The sequence below is a fragment of the Chiloscyllium plagiosum genome, unplaced genomic scaffold (assembly GCF_037043375.1).
Source record: "Chiloscyllium plagiosum isolate Xiang-an unplaced genomic scaffold, Cpla_swu_hap1 HiC_scaffold_1, whole genome shotgun sequence".
Taxonomy (NCBI): Eukaryota; Metazoa; Chordata; class Chondrichthyes; order Orectolobiformes; family Hemiscylliidae; genus Chiloscyllium; species Chiloscyllium plagiosum.
Window position 1 is genome coordinate 104,050,744 of NW_028270139.1, and position 7,279 is coordinate 104,058,022.

Sequence of the window (7,279 nt, forward strand, 5' to 3'; positions counted from 1 at the left end):
ATGGGTCGGCCAGGGTGGTCAGGCTTGTGGATCTTGGGAAGGAGGTAGAACCGGGCAGTGCGGGGTTCCTGGACTATGAGGTTGGAAGCTGTGGGTGGGAGATCTCCTGAGGTGATAAGGTTCTGTATGATCTGGGAGATGATTGTTTGGTGATGGGGCGTGGGGGCATGGTCGAGGGGGCAGTAGGAAGAGGTGTCCTTGAGTTGGCGTTTGGCTTCAGCGGTGTAGAGGTCAGTGCGCCAGACTACCACTGCGCCCCCTTTATCTGCTGGCTTGATGGTGAGGTCGGGATTGGAGCAGAGGGATTGAAGGGCTGCGCATTGTGAGGGTGAGAGGTTGGAGTGGGGCAGGGGTTAGACAGGTTGAGGTGTTTAATGTCCCGGCGGCAGTTGGAAATGAAGAGGTCGAGGGCAGGTAATAGACCAGCACGGGGTGTCTGGGTGGATGCAGTGTGTTGGAGGTGGGGGAAGGGGTGCTTGGAAGGTGGGCGGGAATCCTGTTTGTGAAAGTAAACTCGGAGACGGAGGCGACAGAAGAATTGTTTGACGTCACGGCGTGTATTAAATTCATTGATGCGTGGACGGAGGGGGATGAAGGGGAGTCCTTTGCTGAGGACTGATCGTTCGTCCTCAGTGAGGGAGAGGTCTGGGGGGATGGTGAAAACTCGGCAGGGCTGGGAGCTGGGATCTGGTGTGGGTGTGGAGCTGGGAGTGGGGATGGAACCTGTAACTGGAGTGGGTGTGATGGTGGGGGAATGGGGGTGGAGTCATGAGTCCCTATTTACAGTCGAGAGTGTGTTTCTCGGAAAGCACAGCAGATCAGGCAGCGTCCGAGAATCAGGAGAATTGACATTTCAGGCATAAGCCCTTCATCAGGAATGAGGTTTATGGGCTAGGGATGATAGATAAATGTGAGGGGGGTAGGGTTGGGGGGGAAGGTAGCTGAGAAAGCGATAGTGGATGAAGGTGAGGGAGAAGGTGATAGGTCAGAGGGGGGAGTGATGGGCATGTCTGGAGGGCAGTGCTGAGTTGGAGGCTTGGGACTGGGGTAATGTGGGGGTAGGGGAAATGAGGAAGCTGTTGAAATCCACATTTATCCTGTGTGGTTGCAGGATCCCAACTTCCGCATTGAGACCTTGCAACCACACAGGGTACATGTGAATTTCAACAGCTCCCTCATTTCCCCCCCCCCACAGTGCCCCAGTCCCAAGCCTCCAACTTGGCACAGCCCTCCGGACCTGTCCGTCACTCCCCCCTCTGACCTATTACCTTCTCCCTCACCTTCATCCACCTATCGTTTTCTCAGCTACCTTCCTCCTAACCCCACCTGCTCCCATTTATTTCTCATCCCCGGCCCACAAGCCTCCTTCCTGATGAAGGCCTTATGCCTGAAATGTCGATTCTCCTGCTCCTCTGATGCTGCCTGACCTGTTGTGCTTTCCCAGAAACATACTCTTGACTCTGATTGCCAGCATCTGCAGTCCTCAGTTTCTCCTAGCTGATTTCATCCCTATTTATCATTAAGAATTAACCACGTTATTGTGAATTTGGAATTACATGTAGGTCAGACCAGGTAAGGATGACAGTTTCCTTCTCTGAACTAGGTGTGTTTTTCCTGACAACTGACAATGTTTATGGTTACCATCAGACTCTTTGTTCCAGATTTTTATTGAATCCAGAACATAAGATGAATTTCTGGATTAATATCTAATGATAATACCACAAGCTTTTGCCTCCCCCAACACAAAGTTAAGTAGAGGGACAAATAATATTGAGAAAGCGGGGAGGCCGTAGAAGGCCCTGCTATGTGAGTGGACAAAAATAGTGGCAGATAGAATACGGTGGCACAGTGGTTAGCACTGTTGCCTCATAATGTCAAAGACCCGGGTTCAAATCCCGCCTTGGGCAACTGTCTGTGTGGAGTTTGCACATTCTCCCCGTATCTGTGTGGGTTTCCTCCCACAGTCTAAAGATGTGCAGGTTAGGTGAATTGGCCATGCTAAATTGCCCGTAGTGTTAGGTGAAGGAGTAAATGTAGGGAAATGGATCTGGGTGGGATGGTTGGTGTGGACTTGTTGGGCCGAAGGGCCTGTTTCCACACTGTAAGTAATCTACTATGGGAAAGTGTGAGGTTTTGCACTTTGACAAGAAGAATAGAGGCATAGACCATTTTCTAAACAGAAAAAGGCTTTGGGAATCTGAAGAACAAATAGACTTGGGAGTCCTAGTTCAGGATTCTCTTAAGGTTAACATCCAGGTTCAGTTAGGAGTTATTAAGGCAAATACAATATAAACTTAATTTCAAGAGGGCTAAAATAGAAAAGCAGAGATGTACTGTTGATCATACTACATTTAGAATATTAGGAGCAGTTCTGGGCTCTGTATCTAAGAAAGAATGCACTAGCATTGAATTGAATACAGAAAAAGGTTTACAAGAAGTATCCTGGGGATGAGAGGTGTGTCATGTGAGGAGTGGTTGAGGACTCTGGTGGTTGAAGTCTGTAGTCAATGGAGTTTAGAAAGATGAGGGGGACATCTGACTGAAACTTAAAGAATTAAGAGAGGCCTGGTAGAATGGAGTGGAGAAGATTTTCCCACTAGTAGGAGAGACTAGGACCTGAAGGCACAGCCTCAGAGTGGAAGGATGAATCTTTAGAACTAAGATGAGGAAGAATTTCTTAAACCAGAAGGTTGTGAATCTGTGGAACTCTTGCTGTAGAGGGCTGTGGAGGCCAAGTCATTGAGTGCATTTAAGACAGATATAGATAAGTTCTTGATTGACAAGGGGATCAAAGGTTACAGGAAAAAGGCAAGACAATGTAGTTGAGGAACATCAGCCATGATCGAGTGGTGGATATTTTAAAAAGCATTAAGATAGATGAGTCTCCTGGACTTGATGGGATCTATCCCAGCACACTGAGCAAGACAAGGGAGGAAATGTCTGGGAAATTATGAAAATCTTAGTATTCTTTTTTGTCACAGGCGAGTTCCCAGAAGACTGGAGAATAGCTAATCTTGTTTCTTGATTTAAGAAGAACAACAAAGACAATCCAGGAAATTGAAGACTGGTGAGACTTACCTCAGTGGTAGAGAAATTATTGGAGAAGATTCTTAGGGACAGGATTCTTAGGGACAGGATTTACTCACATTTGGAAAAATATGAACTTGTGCAGGGGAGGTCATGTCCCACAAACGAGATTGATTTATTTGAGGAAGTAATGAAGATCTTTGAGGGCAGAGCAGTGGATGTTGTCTACATGGACTTGGACAAGGGCTTTGACAAGGCCTCCCATGACAGGCTAATACAGAAGGTAATACACATGGCATCTGTGGTGAGCTGTTAAGATGGAAACAGAATTAGTTTGGTCAGAAGATAGAGAGTAGCCGTGGAAGGGTGTTTTTCTGACTGGAGATCTGTGACCAGTGATGTTCTTCAGGAGTCAGTGCTAGGACCCCTATAGTTTGTATAATATATAAATGATTGGAAGAGAATGTAAGTGGTCTAATTAGTAAGTTTGCAGAAGACACAAAGTTTAGGGGAGCTGATGATAGTGAGGAAGATTGCCAGAGGATACAACGGAATATAGATTGGCTGGAGACTTGGGCGGTGAAATGGCAAATGGAATTTAATCTGGACAAATGCGTGATGATACATTTTGGAAGATTTTTTTAAATTTCAAAAATATACTTTATTCATAAAAATCTTTACACATATACAGAGGAACCTCAATTATCTGATGGATACGAGCAGGGAGTATTTTGTTTGGTTAATCGAATTCTGGGTAATTGAATGCCGGATAATCGAGGTTCCTCTGTAAAGATAGTCACTAGAGCATTTTAATTCTGCCCACAGTCTTTACATATGTAGAATAAACAAACCCAAAACATTCTTAACTTATACAAGATCAAATTTATTGAGGGACCGGGAGGGTTCACTAACTGAACAGACCATTATAGAAGGACTATTACAGGAGGGAAGTATACAGTAAATGGCAGAACCCTTAGAAGCATTAACATAGAGAGGGATCTAGGTGTACAGCTCCACAATTCACTGAAAGTGATACACAAGTAGATAAGGTGGTCAAGAAGGTAAATGGCATGATTGCCTTCATTAATTGGGTCATAGAATCCAAACATTGACAAGTCATGCTGCAGCTGTGTAGAACTTTAGTTAGTCCATATTGGAAATATTGCATACATATTCCACACTATCAGAAGCTTGTGAAGGCATTGGAGAAGGTACAGAAAAGGTTTACCAGGATATTGCCTGGTTGGAGGGTATAATCCGAGAAGAGATTGGACAAACTCGGTTTGTTTTCATTTGAACGTCAGAGGCTGAGGGGCAATATGCTACATGTTTACAAAATTATAACTGACATGGATAGAATGGATAGTTGGAGTCATTTTCCAAGGTTAAAAATGTCAATTACTAGGGGACATTGGTTTAAGGTAAAAGGAGGAAGGTTTAAAGGAGCTGTGAGAGGCAAATCTTTTACACAGAAGGCAATAAGTGCTTGGAATGCACCGCAGAGGAGGTGGTGGAGCTAGATACAATTGCAACATTTAAGAAGCATCTTGACAGATAGATGATTATTTTTAAGATTTATTTATTTGTGAGATGTGGGTGTTGCTGGCTGGTAGGCATTTATTGCCCAACTCCAGTTACCCTTGAGAAGGTATTAGTGAGCTGCTTTCTTGAACCGCTGCAGTCCACCTGCTGTTGGTTGACCCACAATGCCACTAAGGAAGGAATTCCAGGATTTTGACCCAGCGACAATGAAGGAACGGTGTTATATTTCCAAATCAGGATGATGAGTGGCTTGGACGGGAACTTGAAGGTGGATCTTTCTAATATATCTGCTACCGATGTCTTTTGAGATGTAAGTGGTCGTGGGTTTGGAAGGTGACATTTGGTGAATTCCTGCACTGCATCTTGTAGATAGTACACACTGCTGCTACTAAGTGTAGGTGGTGAAGGGAGTGAATGTTTGTGGATGTAGACCCAATCAAGCAGGCTGCTTTGTCCTGGATAGTGTCAAGCTTCTTGAGTGTTGTTGGGTCTGCATTCATCCAGACAAGTGAGAAGTATGCCATCACACTCCTGACGTCCCTGTGCATGATGGACAAGCTTTGGGGAGTCAGGAGGTGAGTTACTTACAGCAGTAACTGTAGTAGTCACTGTTTATGTGGTGAGTCCAGTTGAGTTTCTGCTCAATGATAACCCTCAGGTTCTTGACAGTGGGTTATTAACTGTTGGTAACACCATTGAATGTCAAGGGGCATTGGTGACATTATCTGATATTGATCATGGCCATAGCCTGGCATTTGTGTGGAGCAAATGTTATTTACCACTTGTCAGCCGAAGCCTGGATACTATCCAGATCTTGTTGCATTTGAACATGGACTGCTTCAGTATCTGAGGAGTCACAAATGGTGCTGAACATTGTGCAATCATTGGCAAACGTTCCCACTTCTGACCTTATGATGGAAGGAACATCATTTATGAAGCAGCTGAAGCTGATTGAGCCTTGGACACTATTCTGAGGAATTCCGGCAAAAGATGACCTGGAGTTGAGATGACTGACATCCAAAAACCATGTTTGCCTCATTGATTCCAGGGCCAGGGCCCCTGGATGCCACATTTGGTCAAATGCAGCCTTGATGTCAAGCACTCTCACTCTCACCTGACCTCTGGAATTCTGTTCTTTTGTCCATGTTTGAACCAAGGCTGTAATGAAGTCAGGAGCTGAGAGGCCCTGGCGGAACCCAAACTGGGCATCACTCAGCAGGTTGTTGCTGAGCAGATGCTACTTGATAGCACTGTTGATGACACCTCCCAACACTTTAAAGAACAAAGAAAATTTACAGCCCAGGAACAGGCCCTTCAGCCCTCCAAGCCTGAGCTGATCCAAATGTACTGTCTAAACCTGTTGGCCAATTCTTAAGCATCTGTATCCCTCTGCTCCCCACCTACTCATGCATCTGTCCAGACGCATCTTAAATGAACCTACCCTGCCTGCCTCTACCAGCTCTGCTGGCAACACATCCCAGATGCCTGCCACCCTCTGTGTGAAGTACTTGCCGTATGTATCCCCCTTAAACTTTCCACCTCTCACCTTGAAAACGTGACCTCTCATTATTGAATCCTTTACCCTGGGAAAAAGCTTGTCTCTATCGACCCTGTCTATACCTTTCATGATTTTGTAAACCTCAATCAGATCCTCCCTCAATCTCCTTCATTCTAATGAAAACAAACCTAACCTATTCAACCTCTAACACCTTCCATACCAGGCAACATCCTCGTAAGGAGAAAGTGAGGTCTGCAGATGCTGGAGATCAGAGCTGAAAATGTGTTGCTGGAAAAGAGCTGAAAATGTATTGCTGGAAAAGTGCTGAAAATGTGTTGCTGGAAAAGGCTTATGCCCGAAACGTCGATTCTCCTGTTCCCTGGATGCTGCCTGACCTGCTGCGCTTTTCCAGCAACACATTTTCAGCAACATCCTCGTAAACCTTTTCTGCACCCTCTCCAAAGCGTCCACATCCTTTTGGTAATGTAGCGATCAGAAATGTACACAGTATTCCAAATGTGGCCGAACCAATGTCTTGTACAATGTTAACATGACTTGCCAGCTCTTATACTCAATAGCCCGTCCAATGAAGGCATGCACACTATATGCCTTCTTGACCACTCTATCCACCTGTGCAGCAACCTTCAGGGTACAATGGACCTGCATTCCCAGATCTCTCTGCCCATCAATTTTTCCCAAGGCTGTTCAGTTCATTATATAATTCACTCTAGAATTAGTCTTGCCTAAATACATCACCTCACATTTGTCTGGATTGAAATCCATCTGCCACTTTTCTGCCCAACTCTCAAGTCTATCGATATCCTCTTGTATTCTTTGACAGTCCTTATGTTTTCTGCTGCTCCAACAATCTTCGTGTCATTTGCAAACTTGCTGATCATTCCAACAGTGCCCTCTTCCAGATCATTTATGTATATTACAAAAAGCAGTGGCCCCAACACTGACCCCTGTGGAACACTACTAGTCACCTTTCTCCATTTCGAGAAACTCCCTTCAACTACTCTGTCTCCTGTTGCTCAACCAGTTCTTTATCCACCTAGCTAGAACATCCTGCACACCATGTGATTTCACTTGCTCCATTAGTTTACCATGGGGAACCTTATCAAATGCCTTACTAAAGTCCATGTATATGACATCAACAGCCCTTCCTTAATCTATCATCTTGGTCACTTCCTCGAAGAACTCTATTAAGTT